Source organism: Mugil cephalus, chromosome 20 (assembly GCF_022458985.1).
Source record: "Mugil cephalus isolate CIBA_MC_2020 chromosome 20, CIBA_Mcephalus_1.1, whole genome shotgun sequence".
Lineage (NCBI taxonomy): Eukaryota > Metazoa > Chordata > Actinopteri > Mugiliformes > Mugilidae > Mugil > Mugil cephalus.
Genome location: NC_061789.1, coordinates 19,068,000 through 19,085,811, shown reverse-complemented (window position 1 = coordinate 19,085,811; position 17,812 = coordinate 19,068,000).

Sequence of the window (17,812 nt, the reverse complement as noted above, 5' to 3'; positions counted from 1 at the left end):
CTCCGTGCACAATCTAACATTTATCTGTTCAGTACATTTCTTTTAGGAATGTTATGGCCCCTTACACATCTGCTGTTTTGGTCTGCCACAAAGTTGAGCTGGAGAAGAGGCTTCAAGCGCAGGACAGAAATGCTATTCCGGAGAACAATACAATCAACTCGTTATAAAAAGTAATGTTTCCGTCAGATTCTGCTTACAACATGTGGAGGATGCTGACACATTCTTTTCATTATCCGGGGCACAACACGTGAATGCTTGTACGTTTTGTGAGGAGAAAGGAACATAACAAATGACCTGATATCATCAATTCTCCAAACAGTCGCCCACCCGGCGTTGCTGCATGTTCACCTCATTGGGTCCATTAATCCGATCGTCTGCTCCTGCTCCCGCTGCGCGTGTGGAACTTTTTCATTATCTGTCTGATTTACTGCTCAACATCACTGTGTTCAAGAGCTACTTGAACATCCTCTGAGGGCGGAAGAGGGAGTTTGCGTCCTGATTCAGGCTGTTGCTCGGGCCCTGCACGCGCGAGAGCTGGATATCTACAGTGCAAAGCTGACTCAAGCTGCACCAAATGGAGGTCACCAGCTTTGCTACGATGTGATCCAGGAACTAAATGTCAATGAGTTTTTAATCTATTTGATTCCGTGCCGAGGTGTTTCTGGATAAGGTCGAGCGGGTTACAATCGTGTGTTAGATTCAGCGTAATGTGCTTTTAGTGTGCTGCTCTTGCACCGATTTTCCTAAACTTAATTTATTTGAGCATGCAGTTAAAAAAAAAAAAAAGTTTATTTTATTTTTTATTTTCTTTTGCCTTTGTTAAGAGCATTGGGAAATGGTTACATTCTTGGCAGCGTGCAGGAGATGAAGATATAATTACACCACTGGCACTCCAATTCACCATAATACGGTTGTCATATAAATATTTTATATTGATGAGATAAGTGGAAGCTTTTAATAGGATTGTGTACACTTCATCTAAGGATCCTGGCCTTAAGACGTAGACTTTGTTTTATTGAGAAGGACAAGGCTGGTGGTCCATTTGAAAGCGTAAAAGAAAGGTCAGACATCTGCCTCAGTTCTCTGAACACACACACCCACAAACACAGTCTACTCCCTGACCCCATTCACCAGCATCTCCATTAACCAGAGCAGTGTGATTTCATTACACTGGGCTTAATTGTGTTCACTGCATCCCATCATGCGCTACTAGAAACAGTGGCGTGAGGGCAGCTGGAGGAAACAGAGGAAGATGTGAACGGCTGTGGGGATACGGGGTAGACGGGACGGAAGAGCTTTTATTCGCATGCTCTTAAAAGCTCTCTATTCCACACCGCTGCATTTTCCCCGTCTGCAGGGCTGAGAGCTTGTCTGCACTGAGAGAATAACCTCCAGCCTCCGTGCCGCCCCACAAACAGACCACAATGACAATACAGGGCATTTTTGAGTTTAGTGAGGCGGCAGAGAGAAGTGGTGGCTGTGGACGTTCATCAGCTCATACTGCTCTGCTTTTTATTCTAGTGAAAGGAAATAAAAGAGAGCAAGGTCCCTTTTTTGTTATTTTGTAATAATAAACAAACTTAAAGTAAACCAAAATAATAAAAGGTGGAAAGGTTCTCAACACAACTGAAAACAAAAATCTGATTGTTCGGTTTCTCATTCATTCAGAGCTTATTTATGTACTTAATTCTGTAGACAGCTGGCGCGTATTTACGGCTATAGAGTAATCAGTTTGGACAGCTTCAAAATAACAGCAGTGGGAGCGTGGCCTGGGAAAGCGCTCAATGTGTGGTAGAGGAAGAATTAGCCCCCACTGGGGATAAAAAATTATGGTATTTCTGGGCCGGCCTGTGGTTGACACCTGACATGGTTTGGTTTCGTTCTCCCCCAAACCGGAGCTGAAACACCTGCTTTGACTTTGTGCGAGGAGTTTTGCTCTCATGTCAGTCCATCCAGACACACACTGCAGAGTCAGCACATCACAAGTCCTTTCTGCTATCCTGTGTCAAATAAAACACACGATATTTTGTCATGTGCTTGCATGTTTTTGCTCATGTGTAATACTTTAGAGTGAAACTTCTCATATTGGACTAGGACAGGGAGGAATAACCTTGATTTTTTTTTTTTTTTTTTTTTTTACTTTAGCATGCTAACACACAAACCTACATGTGAACATTATTCCTTGTAGTTACTAACATGCTGACATTAGCATTCACTTGAGTACAGTCCACAGACCACCTACAATTATTGTGGACTCTGTCTTACGCAACATTTAGGACATCCAGAACAGTAGTGCTACTCCAGGTCCCTTTATACTTCCTGGCTCCTGGAGGACATACTGGAAGACAAAGAGGAAAAGGGGGATCAACAGGTGTGACCAGGGAAAAGTAAGGAAGAGATAAAGGAGAAATGAACACCCACAAAATGAAATAATCCACCTTGCAGCAACTGCAGCGTCTCTTACAGTAAATACCTTTCCCTGCAGCTGTTTGTGGGATCACAAACCGTTCCCTGATCTGCAGCACATCGGGAGTTTACCTCCAAACCAGTTGAAAGGCCTGTGGTTAGCCAACGGCTGAGTCCACCCAATGCTAATCTAATGCTGTAAATGTTTTCGACCAGATTTTAAGTTTACGATTCGGAAACTATTTCGCTGCAATTGTACACAGGCAAGCTCAGAATGTTCTACCTTTGAAGAGACGAGCCAGGGGATTTTATTGTGCTTAATACGGTGCTAAACGAAGGCAATAATGAAACCGTTGCAGATGACAAGCGGTGTATTTTCCCATTTTTTTAAATGCATTGTTGCACTTAAGCGTGGCTGGATGAAAGACTTCCATGGAGGTGTGTAATCAGAAAAGACCTTGACCTTTTATTGCACAGTTTATAGGAGGTAATGTGTTTTTCACAGCCGCATTCAGTGGAGGTTTGTGTGTCATTACCTTGAAGCTAAATTCTTACCATGAATCTATATAAAACAAGGTAAAACACGCAGCTTGGTAGCGATATAAATCTATGTGAAAATATTACATAATTGTACACGGTGCTACCAGTCCTCTGTTACGACCAAAAACACTGCTTAAAAACTTTCTGTAAGATTGCTCTGGTAGGAAATCCTCATATTTTTGTAAAATACTATTTAAGTCCCCATAAAATTTTATCTGGGGTTTGTGAGTTTCAATTTTTTTCACCACTGACCAAAAATGTTGTTTGGTAGGTATTCACAATGAGAGTTTTAGAGTTTGCAATTCATTATTTGGTAAAATACACCGACTTAAGCAATGGGTGTGGTAAGAATCAGTTGTCCATGTTGAGCCTGTAGCCTTGCTGGTTGTACAAACATTGGTAAGAGGCCGAGTAGAATAGTGGTTGGTGTCAATCTACTGGAGTTTACAAAAGAAACTAAATCCCCGTAGACATGTTAAATTGCCTTTACAGCAGACATAAACATGCTTACAGCCTGGTACATAAACAGTTTGTTTCTGTGGCTAATTTCCACATGTTTGTGCGTGGGGTGAGCTGTAAATATAACTCACCTGTTGAAATGATGATGGTGCATAATTGAAGGCATGGCCACTTTGTCGTCAGGCGTCTGCCACAGCCAGAGCGGTCTGCCTTGCTGTAATCCACCCCACCGGCTCCAGTCATTCTCCACTTCTTTTTATTTTTGGATTAGCTTAATTCATCCATGGAAATAGACATATTTACACCAAAACATTTTGCTTTTTATAGTCAAAAAATAGCCTGATAACAACAAGTGGAGGGGAGTAATGTTTTATATAACTCACTCTTTAAATTGTATTGAGAGTCGAGTGTCATCGTGAAGCCATAGCCATCTAGTGATGTGTCACCCACACTAAGCTTCAAAGCCGCTCTTCAGAGGGTTCATTCTTTTATATATAGTTCATGGTTACAGATCCATTTCAGTATCTGTAACCTATTTTTAGATAAACGTGATCATGCTGCATCACATCGTCCCAACTCTTACTGTGGCCAGCCAGCTCCCCTGTCAACACAATTCTCACTAGATCCGGATAAAGTTTATTTTACGTGTGAATGTGACTTGATGGTCAGTGTCAGTGGATGGATGAAGGTGAGGATGAGCGTGCCCCATACCAAAGGCACCACGCAGAGGAGAGCATCTGCTGTCTGTAATCTGCAGAATCCATCAGCCCTGGCGACAGCAGTGGACGCACAAACCTTTGAACCACAGACTTTTGCATAGATGTGAACCACATGCTGTATAATTGAAGTTTGGAGCTGTTGGAATAAATAACATTAGAAAGCTTGCAACAAAAGAAGAAACGCAGAACTTTTTTTGATGGAATAGTTTATGCGTGGTAGGTCTTAACTCTGACTTTTTAGCCCTCAAAAGTTTATAACATCAACACCTCAATGACGTTTTTCTTTTTCAATTCAAATATCTGAACCATCCTAATATAGACAGTAATACAAACAGCCGAGTGACGCCAAACTGAAAGTGCATTTTACATGACTAACGTTCTTAACTTTGCCATCAGTGAGCTCATTATAGACAGAAATAGAGAGCGGTTCGGATGCTTTCATCTAAACCCATTAATGCACTGTTTGCATTTATATCCAATCTGGCGAGATGGCGAGTTATCCAAATCTGTGACGTGTTTCAGTGATATCTTGAGGGTGGCATTTGTAAAGTCCACTCTCCTGGATGGCCCTGCAGGCGGGACCTGAGGTCTTTGTTTTTGATCTTCCCCCGGCCGTCTGATGCATTAACTCGCTTCTTTCAGCAGATGCACTCATAAATGAGTCACGTCATTTTTCATGCTGAGGAGCAGCTCTATGAGGCTCATTGTAAAGTCTGGCCCTACAGCCCTCGCTGCACAATGTGACTCTTTAGTACATTAAGCCTCACATCTCCACGCAGACGCACTGAAAGACAGAGAGTAACATATTACTATTATTGTGAGGTTATGCATTAGTGCGGCATTATATTGCTCTTAGCACATAATGGTATTGTAGTTTGCTCTGAATACAAATTAGGTTTAAATGGTTGGCAGTGCAAGGTGGATCGTTTTTTAAGGCTGTTAGAAAAATCCTCCGTGTTTAAAGGTTCTTTGCGGTTCGTATTAACAGTGGACTTTGAGATTTCAAGCATGTCACACTCTAAGATGGGTCTAATAAGATTTGTTAGGCTGATTCCAGTTTTGCATTCCCCAGTTCATTCTATTACAGAGGATGGCTGTAGCTCAGTAGGTATCTCGGGTTGTCCACCAGCCAGAAGGTTGCTGATTCAATCCCTGGAACATGACATACGCTGAAGTTTTCTTAAGTATAGCTACAAAAGCGGAATATAAAAACAAGCCCAATTACCATATTTACACTAAGTGAACAGTGAGAATCCATCGATCCATTTCTTTGGGCTCCAAAGTTGAAATGCGCCTGAGTGTGTCTGCACACCTAAAAAAAAAAAAAAAAAAAAAAAAGTACTTGCCTGCCTGCGGCATTTATTTTAATTCTGTTCAGTCTTTTCAAAACCATTTCAACCGGTTTTGAATCCTGATTTTGCTTGACCTTACACAGTTGGTTCAGTCTGACCTCGACAACCTTGTTTGAAATAAATTTCTGTGGCCCATATATTGTTGTAGGCTCCTGTCTGTGTGCCAATACCACCAGGGCTATAAAGCTAACAAGTGCTCATTTATTTACACTCCTCACAGCACTTAGTGCAATAATGCAGTTTTAATGACTCTCTCTGAGCACAACTTAACAGTATATCTCGTGTACTGTGAACAGACCTCTGGGTATTTTCACATATTTACTGTTAAGAAGAAGATGAGGAGCATCCATTTTGTCCTAACAGACCCAAACACTGTGTCACAAACACTTCATTGTTTTGTTTTCTAGCAGTCCTTCTTCAGCTATCATCAAAGACAAGAAGTTTCTGTCCTGAAATGCTTGGCATTGAAACACTTCGTTCTGACTGTTCTGTATCAGGCTTGTGTTTTTGAAAAGAAAGAGTGTGAGAGGAGAGGAAGGGAAGGGTGCAACACTGGAGTCTAATATAATGCAATTTAGTTGGAGCACTTCCATAAAGATGGTGAGTGGATCCTCGTGGGCTGACTAACGACAAGCACAGCTGCATCTGCAAATTTGCCCAATCCCTCAGCTCAGTGGAAAATGATTGTCAGCCCATCAGTTTGTGTTCAGTTGCTTGGAGTCTGCAGGATGTTCCTACTTAGCTTGCAAATTCTCCGCTTTTCTTTCAGATAGAAAAATATTGGGTTTATTCATAGGAGTTTTGAGTTTTCAGATGGCGTTCAGCATCAGCGTGTCAGTGTCAGTGGCAGTGAGTATAATATTCACCCACTGTAATATGAGAATGTCTCGGACAACATGGTTGCCAATGTCGCACCATCTTATGTCGTACAGCCAGTTCACCAATGCAAGAGTTTACCTGTGCAGTCACAAAACAGATTATGTGTTGGCGTCATGCCATTTGGAAACGATTAGCCTTCCATCTGTTCCAGAGATCCCACAAAGAGTGACAAACTTTAACAGGGAACTGCGAGTTAACAGATGTTCAACGACTTTCTTTATAGATCAACCTGTTCATTCAAAGTCCGCCACGTTACAGTGAAACCCAATGGACCATGTCCCTTCTATGTTATTTTCCGTCCTGTAACAACATGAGTTTTGTCGGCTCAGAAGAGGGGGTTCAGGCAGTCTCTGCAGGTTCATGTCGGGCGGTGGGGAGGCTGGTGTCTTGAGTTTCACACAGCTTTTCTCTGGGAGGCCTGAAAGGAAACAGGGAACTAGAAGGGCTGTCCGGGGATCCAGTGACTCTTTAGGAAAACAAGGTGTAGAAGCGGATGGGAACACTAACTTCTCCAGACAGATGTGTTGATAAGACCTCACTAGGAAAGGCTCAGGGAGGAAAGAGAAAATGGAACAAGTGGGGCAAACCAAAAAAAAAAAGAAGAAACAATAGTAGAAACAGCTTAAAAATATTCTGTCTCCTGCTACGTTTGAGTTGCAGCTCCATCGTATTCTCTTTCAAACAATCTCTTCATCCCTCCCTCTACATTAACCGCTGTCAGAGCTCCTCGTACTAGTGCATTGATTGATGTCCTCATCTGGGATTTAACGTGACACACTGTAGGTCAAGTTTTCAGACTGCTGCACTCACACTCTGTATTGTCACTTTACTCAATACCTTGAGCCAATCATTACCTTTCCACCAAACACCGCTTATTGTTACCTGATCTTTCTAACCCTAGACCTTCTGCCACGCACCATATGGTGAACACACATAGGCACTTAATTCTTTTGGCCAAGTAACAGGTTATAAATACTGTGAATTGTAGAAGGGTTCCTGTGTTGGATTTGAGGGAGAGGCCTGGGATGTGCAGTCCCATTGCTTCTTAACACACCCACATCCTCATGGTGTTGATGAAACGGCAGAGCTCTGACTGATGACTGCACCTTTACTCCACTGCTCTGAGGTTCATCTACAGTATGTGGGTGTCCTTTGAGCAGAACCTCATTTCCTGCAAAGACGCGAGGGAGTGAGTGTTTTCTTTTACGTCAAAGTTTTCCAATAAGTGGTGAGAGTTTCATTTTATTTATTTATTTTTGAAATTCTCATCATTGTAATGGATTGTTTTCATCACCACTTTATCTCTCATTAAGAAGAGACAGCATTCAGGGATTGGTCAGCAGAGGGTTTTAGTGGGTAAATAAAGTTTTTTTTTAATGGCGTAACGCTGACATGCCAAGTGTGTTTGGAAATCCAGCATTGTTTCAGTATGGCTTTTTGGAACAGTAAAAGCCGCTGTGGTCGGGGTGTGGTTTTTCACTGGAGAGGTAATTATCCATTAGACGTGTCAGATCAATTAGATATCCTCTGAATGGTCAGTTAAAATGTAGGTCTGGGATTTTCAATATTTCCTGAAAGTCGGCTTGTAGTGACAGGTACATGACTGATTGTAAGTGATGGTAAAGTAACGACATCTTGAGATCAAATAATTTCTAAGTGGTTCTTTAATAATAAATATACTGCCTCAACTATCCGTGGTGCATTTAGTTTGATGTATTTAAATCTAAAAATTACATTTTTCTACTACTAATTCTTTCAAGATAATCTGATTTTCATTCCCATGTGTATGTTTGATTTAATGTGTTCTGCACTGAGTTTTTTTCAGTATTAAATATTTTTTCATGCATTCTTGGTTTCGCTAAGAGGGACAGCTCACCAACAAAGCCACAAATATTAGTAACAAGAGCAGTCTGGTTGTGGAAGTTTTATTTTCAGAGCAGTCCACATATGGACTTGTCATGTCATAGGCTAAGGGAACGCACGTTTTCAGAATCAGCGCAGTACAAACAATCGTGAGAACAAACAGTCATTCCTATGAAATCATTTTTTCATAGAAAATTTTTCTGTCAGCCTGCTTAAAACTGAATTTAATGAAAATCACAGAAGGGAAATAAACAATAGTGAGGAAAGTCTTTAAATGGCAGTTTTATTATCACATCTGAGAAAACTACACACTTTCTTTGACACTCAGTGTCAGAAAAAAATGGTCAGAAAGCAGTTTCCAAATATCTTGAGCGAACCATTAGTCACCTCCTAAGCATAGGACACCGTGTAATAACCTGTTCTCAGGTATCCTATCATTATTTTTTTTGACTCGCTTTTGTTTAATATGCTGATAACTATGCCATTCTTTTTCCCGACAGGAATCATTTGTTAACTAGAAACTCTTGACTGCCATATTTATTATGACAGACTGCAGTTCTGCTTTTGGCTTTTTTTTTTTTTTTTCTTAAGACCGTATTATTATTTTAGTTTTCCTCAAACTGTTGCTCTGTCTAGCTTGTTACTCACAGTGTCACGCAAGGACAATGAGGATGACTTGATTCAGATTTTCGGATGTTCAGTCACACTTTCCAGTCACACACTCATCTCGGCTGCTTTTGTGTGTTTTCTGCTGAGCCACAGTCGTCCTAATGCTGCATGTCTGGGTCTTGTTCCTTATATAGGTGAGGTAGAAAACTCGAATTCTGTTAATACTGTAAAGGCCACTGAGCACTTTACTGATCTCATGCCTCCAACGGGTCAAATACATACAGGCTGAATGAGGTGGAAACCCAGCACACAGCACGTCTATGGCAGAGCATGCTGGGAAAGGCCCTACAGCCACCACAACCCTAAGGAGGATCGATTGGAGTGACAAGACATGTTTACAGCCATTCTAAGGCTCTGTGGCGCTTTGGCCCACGATCTGCAACACTACTCACAAAGTACAGCTGAGGTTAATGGGAATGTCATTAGATTTGAAATTATTTAATTATAAAACAAAGTGCTGAACATACTACATTTTATGGTGACACAAGATGAGAGGTTAGTGAGTCACTGAATTGATTACAATTAATCCTGAGAGGGAAATGGATGAATGTGCAAAATGTCATGGCTAGGGGATAAGTGTAATAAAAGTTTCAATTTAAAACGTCGCATGACAAATTCCCAGTAACTCATCATCTCAAAAAGAAAAAGGAATTTAATAGTTCACTGACGCGAGGTGACATTGCCACACCTGAGCCATAGCTGCTATGATATATATCATCTTAAATATTTTACTAACATTGATCTTTTCAGTGTATTTAATAATTCAATAAAACTGTGAAGTGCTGGCTGGATGGTTGAAGGGTGGTTAGGGGTGCTGGAATGAGAAAAGGTGCAGGGAATAAATCTGTCATCAAACGGGCACTGAGAGCAGGTTAAAGTCTGAGGGTCATGTCAAGGACCCCGGAGTCTCATTGAGGAGGCGGTCGGAGCTTCAAACTCCTCTCTGTGGCTCCTTCACTGCAACACAGAAGACTGGAGGTGAGACAAAAAGACAGAAACGCAAAGAGAAGTGGGAGACAGAATGGTTTGACTCAACTAATGAGTGAGCCCGGGAAACTGAAAGAATAAGAAGTGTGTCCTTTGTTCCTAATCTCTAAATACAAAAAGCTTGTTATTCCTTTGATTAACCAACAATTAATCAGATTTTTGGCCTTTGAAAATCATGGATTTTTCATCATAGTTTGCTATTTTTTTGTCCTTTTTAGAGCGTGCTTTCTTTGAACTTGGCTCTTTATGTATTACAACTGGCTGAGGGAGGCGAGCTGCTGAGAGCCGTGTTGCATTCCCTGCCTGTATACTAAGTGACGACCATCGGCAAAGAATTTATTCAGAAAAGAGCAGTGAGGAATAGAAGTAATTCCTTCCACTGTGAGATGGCCGTGCTTTATTGTCTCAGTGTAATAGTCTTAGCTGCAGTGCATTCAGATGATAATGCCTTATCAAGAAGCTGATTTCCAGGTCCACTCACTGCACCGAGGTGTGCTCCGGAGCAGCGGCCTGCTACACTGTCACACACTGCTCTGTGCAGATGCAGCAGGACGTGCCCTGGGTACCCAGCACCTCAGACCCCGAGGAGAATACTCCATAGCAACCAAACTTTTCGTCTGCCGTACTTTTTTTTTTTTTTTTTTTCATCTCCAAAACATCCCTTTCATGTATTCTTGCATATTTGCAACTCCTCATTCACCGGGAACTCTCCAGTTGACTTATCCCCACACCTACACTCAGGGGATCCCTCCTGTTTCTTTTTTCTTTTTTTTTGTGTGTGCGTGTGTATGTGCACTGGATATTCAGTATTCATGTGGCATAGTGCTGAAAGCATCACTGCAGCTACAGCACTGGCAGCAAAAGCCAAAGCAGGAAACACACCACAGCTCTGAATGTACCGCTGTTGACAGAAACAGAGACCATTACAAGGTGAGAATGGCAGCGTAATGGGAAAAACCTGACTGCCTAACTTAAAAGTCGTATCCTGTCAGTCAGCTTTGTTAAGAGGAGTGTAGTAAGAATGACAAAGGTTGCATTCAGTGTTTCACTTCATGTAACGGATATCAACACTGAGCTATGAAGCTGGGTTCACTGTAATGATGTGAGATCACTTTACCTTAGCGTTTTTTCCCGGCTCCATTGAAGATGTCAGGAAGTTCCTCTGATCAATCTCAGTACCCTGAGGTGGTGTACTCATCGTTGGCGCTGCTAAGCGTGGTAAGTACTGCGGGGGAAAACGCTTAATTAGTCCATGCAAATGCTTCACTATATGTTTGTATGTGTGTGAGTTGTTTATCTTTTCGTCATGCGCAGAGGATGAAAAGGCACGATGATTAGAGGGGATAAGGAAACATGCCTTGCCTGGTAATCAAAGAGCAGAGAAGGTGTGTCACAAAAATGAACACAGTCTGTGTGTTGTGTCTGATTGCTTCTGTCTGCCGGCTATGAAAAGGAAGTTCAGTCAATACGAAACAAGGGTTCCCAGCTCGGGACAACGCTAGTTTTTCAGAGTATCAGAGAAAACAAATTGCATTCAAACATCACTTGCGGTTTTACAATATATTCAAACCCGGAGTCACAGATAAACATATGTGTACAGAGCTGTTCTTGTGGTTTAGGTGAATACTCGCTAACAGTACTCACTTTCTTAGATCTCATTTAAGACTTTTAGCCCACACCACACAAAAAGGAAAAGAAAAACAATTGCCAGTGTTTTGATCATCAATACAATTGCACAACACTATAATGTGGTTACATGTACCAATGTGAGGCTAATACTACAGTAGTAAATACTGAAATGAACCACATGGAAAAAATAAAAGTGACAATTTGTTAGCTGTTGGTTCTGGTAACCATTTGAAAGACAGCAAAAGAAAATGCAAAAGCAAAAGAACAAACCAGCGATTTAGAGCCCTCTGTAAATCAATTGCAGTTGGTTCAAAATGCAGCCGCAAGGCATTTAACTAGAAATATCCGTCAGTCCCACATTAAGCCTCTCGCATTCTTGCAGACTCGACTGCCTTCCTATGAAACAGATGAGTGGATAATATGGATTATTCTAAGAACGCGCTGATTGCAAACTATAAGGCACTGCATTAACTTCAGCTCATTTGATTTAAAAAGAAAATGTTCTGTTCTAGTTGTCTGTGATTATGTACAGCACATCGTTTGTTGCAAGCAGTGCAAAGCAGCACTGTAAAAGGGTAACAAGAGTATTACAGTGTATTAGTCAGCATGCTGAAGAAATAAGCAGAGGTCTCTGGGAGGTGCATGGGATAGATTACCCGAATCATGTCATGGCTGTAGAAGCCTGAAAGACTCTACATTGTATTGCTGTAGAAGCTGACCAGTCTCACTATGTCACCTGTGAGCCTTTGTTACTGGAATAAACCCTAAATGTTGTTAATTCCTCCTCTTTATGTTGAGTCCTATGACAACAGTTGTATCATAAAAATAGTAAAATATGAAAATTTTGATTTTTGTTTATTTATTTTAATGCAAAGCACATGTAGATTACTGGAGACCTTTGTTGGGAAACAACCACACTCAGATGACAATAAATATAATGTGCTACCAATTATATCTCGTGCTTCTACTCTTTCCTGTCATGAATCTGATTCTGTCTTTTTTCATAATCATGTCTTGGGTTTCCTGTTTTATTTTGTTAAGTTCCTTGGTTTTCTGTTTTGTGTTACTCCCTGTGTTCTCTTCCCTTGATTGATTGCCCTCATTAGTTTCACCTGTGTCTCGTCAACCCTCTGCCTTCTTGTGGGTAAGCCCCTGCTATTGCCTTTGTTCCCTGTCATGTTGCTGTCATCTTCATGTTTTTGCGTGTATAGTGAACACTTCAGTTTGGGCAGTGGGGCCTGAAGTTCAGGGCCCCAAAGGGCTTTTTCATTGGCTGATTTGAATCAAGGGGTGGAGACTGCACAGGTCTCGCTAGCTTGGCTAACATCAACTGTATGTACCTGCGGCTAACGGGAGCTACTTCGCATTTCATTCATTAATTGAGTGATGAATTGAGTTGACTACCTGGTTAGTCTGCCATTTTGGAGTTTACCACCTGAGCAGAAATTGGACATAAAAGGTTTGGGACTGTATCAACTGGAGGATTTAATCATTTCTCAAGAGGGAAAAGACAAAACTAGTTCATTCAACCAGGAGTGGTTTAAGCTGACACCGTGGTTAACCGGAGCTGTCAAAAAGGGCTCAGTGAGTCTAATTTATTTTTAATCTAAATGGAACTGCTAGATACATGTGTGGGTGTGTGTTGGGGACACAACCCTCACAGCTGTTCACCTGTCTGTGGAGCTTCTCTGAATTTTCTGATGCCTTCCAGCGTGAAGGTCTGGGTTCAAGTGTGGCCTTTCTTTGCATGGTACAGGCAGTTTCTCCAGTTACTGTGTTTTTGCTGTGAGGGCATTGATTATAGTACTTCTAGGCTGCATCATAAGACTTTTCTGCATGGTCCCGCCAGAATTTCCCAACCAAAATGGCCACTGGACAAGATTACCTCTCAACAGTGTGAAAGGCTTGTGGGGAACATGCCAGCCAGGATTAGAGCTCTACTGCTGCTAATGGCAGGAGAACTAAATATTAATTTGATGATGTAATGGTTTATTTTTGGTTCAGTTTTGAACACATTCTCTGTTATTTGTTGACTTTGTTGCTGACAATGTGGAGAACTGACATATTGAAACTGTCAAGAATTTAGTTGTTTTTCTTGTAAACAATCAACAAAATAAATAGAATTTTGTATTTGTTAGTGTCTGTCTAACGCAGCCACACCTTTTGTTTTTCCACCACTGTATATTCTCCGATCAATTTCTAGATGATGATACTCAAGTTCTTTATGGCAAAGTGGGGTTTGTTATTTTCCTTCATGTTTTTACATCCTGCTTTCTTGTTGAATTGCTTCTGTTCACCCAGGAATTTTTCTTAGTATTCAGTTTGTGTCAATCAAATGACCTAACTTCTGTGTCCCTTTCCATTTGCTTGTTGTGGAACATAGACACCCTCTGCATCTACAACAACTGATCTGGCTGAAAGTTGAAGGTGCATGCTTTACAAAGTTGGTCACCCTTTCCCGTGTCTCCCTGCGCTGACAAAAAGAAAAACTTAACTCTGCCCTTAAATAATTTATCTCTTTCTTCGTTGACTGCAGCAGTCAAGTTATGAATGTGGGAAAACTGAATCCCAGTGAGCCTTACTTCAAAGTACCATGACTCAAATATGTTGTCCACGCTAGTTTATAGCAATGCAGGAAATAAGCAAACCACAGCCATGCATGACAGTCCATTGAGTTTCACATCAGCGCTGCACAGACTTATATTTTAGGTTTTTTAGTCTGTACAAATACAGAAAGTAACTCTGTAAGCAAGAGGTTTATTTAAAGTCATTCGTTTAGTTGGTTACCTGTCATTAAAAGGGAAAACATTATACAGAGCAGATGATTTTGTTTAGCTTTTCTTGGTAAAGGTGTAAATAGTAGTAGGCATGCATGTGGGCTTAATTTGTGTAGAGCACAAAATATATGGTATAGGGTATTACATGATAGCTAGAAGGTTTTAATTCTAGACGGAGACAAAATACTCAGCCTGTCTACTTTTCCCAGTTCTCACGTCTCATGTCCCACAGCAACAAGTGCAACGTAATAAATTAAAGCAAGTTTGACTTATGAGGGTTTGCGGTGGGGTGTGTTTGACTTGGGTTATCCACCAGTGCGAGGTGTTGCAGGATGGGGCTCCCACAGCTGGCCGCCATCACTCTCAAGTCCCCTTTCCCACCTCCACTTCTTTCTTCCTCTATGAATCGTGTTCTTCTTTAATTACTCTCACTTTGAGCATTTGAGCGAGTTGGGACAGGGTGGTCCCCTCACTTCCACGTAGGATGCAGGCAGATGGGAGAGGCCAGGGGTGGACTGGTTGATTTGCTTATGTGTTAACTGCTGCTGTGCTGGATGATTTCCTCATGTGCCCCACACATGATGCAGAGCTGGTATTCAGGCCTGCAGCCAGCTCTCCCAAGTAGATTTCTCACCCTGCAGGGACACGTATGATAACACTGATAAAGCAGAAACACAACATGATCTTAGTAGATACGGCCCCGTGTTTCCTCTTTTTCCCCCCACAGCTGTGTATTTATTCCTATGTCTTGTATGTTTATCCGTCAGGGGTTTGATCATAAAAGTGAAGAGTTCAGACTCTCGGAGCCTGTTTAAACTCCACTAACTCCCTCCTCCTTCTGTCGTGCGGTAAAAACACCATTCTTCAAAAATGTCCTCTATGCGATGTCAGCTCACATTGTTTGCAGATGTAGATTGACTGACTGATGCAGCGTCTCTGTACATGTGTGTTTCAGCATTTTGGCTTCCCTCCAACCTATTCTGGCTTAACTGAGGAACTTTGAGACAGAGGTGTGACATGTACTGTACTGCTAAATGTTTTTAAAATTAAAGCCACATTTCCCACAAATTCTTCCAGTCTCAGGGGACATAGCTGCTTTATTCCTTTTGTCCCATGAGTTATTATAAAATGTAAAAAGCAAGATACAAATTAATACCGGTCCTTAAACTGCCAAATAATGAAATACAGAACAGAAATGACTTGAAGCCTACAGCTGGGCCTTAGAGGCGTGATAATATGAAAATCTCTGTCTTCATGAGAAAACCTGTTCCCGTATTCATGCATTACTTTAGAATGTGGCAATATATTTCACATTTGCTGTGTGTCAAGTAAAGCATAGGCTGTTTGCATGTTTCACATCAAGCTTTAAGCGTAACATTTTCAGATTAAGACACGTGTAATATACCCAAGTGTCCCATTTGAGGCTGCAGTTTGCAAATACACCCTCTGTTTCCTGTCAGCTATGTGTGTTGTACATAAACCAACTACCCAGCAGCTTGTAAGGCTGGCCTACAGATGCATGGCCAAAATAAAAGGCCACACTTCTGATAAAAGCAGAAACAGATCTGCTTTTATTAAAGACTTGTCAGCATGTTTTTGGAAATGTGCAAGTATCAAAATGCTGACCACGTGGCCTTTATAGGAAAGAAGCCAAAAAATATTCCTTTTTTTGCATGTATGCATGCAGTCACTGCAAAACACAAATGTAAAGCCATTAAACCATAGGATTAATGTCTGATCAGTGTTCAAAAGGTCTTGTTGTTCTTGTGAGGTAGCACAAGCTAACTGCTTTGTTCCATCAGTATTTTTAGTATGCTCTCACTGTATTACAAAAACTTCAGTGCAACATGTGCTAATGGAAACTGTCAGCCCTTTTCTGTCACCCTAACTGCGAGTGTTATGTGGTGTCGTAGAGTAAACAAAGCAGAAATATGTGGATTTAAATGACTAATAAAAGCGTCCATAAACAAATGCGTGCCAAAACGGCAGCTGAGTCATTCCTCTTACAGCTCCGTGTTTCTATATGAACTGATTGAAGGCGCGTTTGAGTCATATGACCCGCGGTGATTTTTAATGCCTTTGCTCTTCCACTCGACATGTCTGCTTCCTTTTATCTCCTTAAAGCTTTTTGTCTTCCATTTCAGCTGATTAATGTTGATAGTAGGGAAAAACACATTTTGATTAGTGTCTCCATGTGAATGTTCCCCGCTGATCAAATTGTGTTTCTGCAGTTTATCTGTCAACCTTATCTTGGAGTGGTTTGCTGCAGAGAGGGCCTCAGTCAACGAGAGTGGAAAAAGCCGTACAGAGACGCTTGTCTGTTTTTGCCCTGTCCTGTCCCGTCCTGTCCTGAAACTGTGCTGTTGTTCCCACATGGGTCTGTGCTGGGCTTTATGACTCGCTCCGTATTATGTCATATTTGACTGGGTGGAGGATTTATCACTGAGGATTAATCTCTGACACGTTGTAGGGAAAAAAAAATAAAAATCTCGCTAGACCCCAGAATGTTTAAGTGGTGATAAGACCGATCCAATGGACTTTCACATATGGTCTTGCTTTAAAGTGTGGTTTGGCTGCCAGTCCACCGCTCCATGTTTTATGGTTTCAGCATTTTGGTTTCGTTCGCTTGAGGTCACTGCTTTTGGGTGTTTCTGTGAATCGGGAAACGACAAAATCGCATTTCGATAGTATCGCAAGTCGATAATATCACGTCTGTGTAACTTGACATCTGGACAATTTTTGGAGGATTTTGAGGTCTACACATTCAACTTTGATGATATTTTTATCATATTGCAAGATCACGGTTGTTTCACTGTAATCACGTTATGATGTGGAGTGTTTCTACCCGAATTAAAGAAACACTTACTGGCCTTCTTACAGAGATTAAAAGAGGGATCTACACCAATCTCACATTTTCATCATATATGAAGCTGCCAGGTATATATAAAAAAAATCATATATTCATATTGTGAAACATCTGGATGCAAATGGAATGCCGTTGGAGTTGAAAAGGCTGCAAGTTGAACTTTTGGAGGGGTCTTCAAAATCCCCCAACTTGAATGTATGTGGATGCTGTATGGGCAAGATTACGTAAAAGTACCTGAAATATCTGAGTCTGACATAATCTGTAATTCCTAAATCAAGAAGAAGCAAACCACTAGCTGGCCAAAAATGATTTCACAAGCAGGCGTTGAGTATTCAATTACTGACTAAACAAGTTGTCTAAACTTTTGCACATGCATGGTTGCTACTTTATTTTCATTTTCAAGACTCTGTTTGTCTGTGTCAGAAAATGAGGCGTTTATTGGGGGACTTTTGTTCCCTTCAGACAGAACTAAGACTGATGTTTCTTCTGTTTCTAATCTTTGAGCTAAGCTAACCGCTTCCTGGCTTCAGCTTCATATCTGCTGTGCAAAGTGGCATCAATCTTCTCATCTAACCCGTTTTAGCGAGTCAATATCCAAAAAGTCTTGAGCTGTTCTTTTGCTGAATTTGAGCCCAGATTTCTCTGCCGCTCCCAGTTTAGATCAAG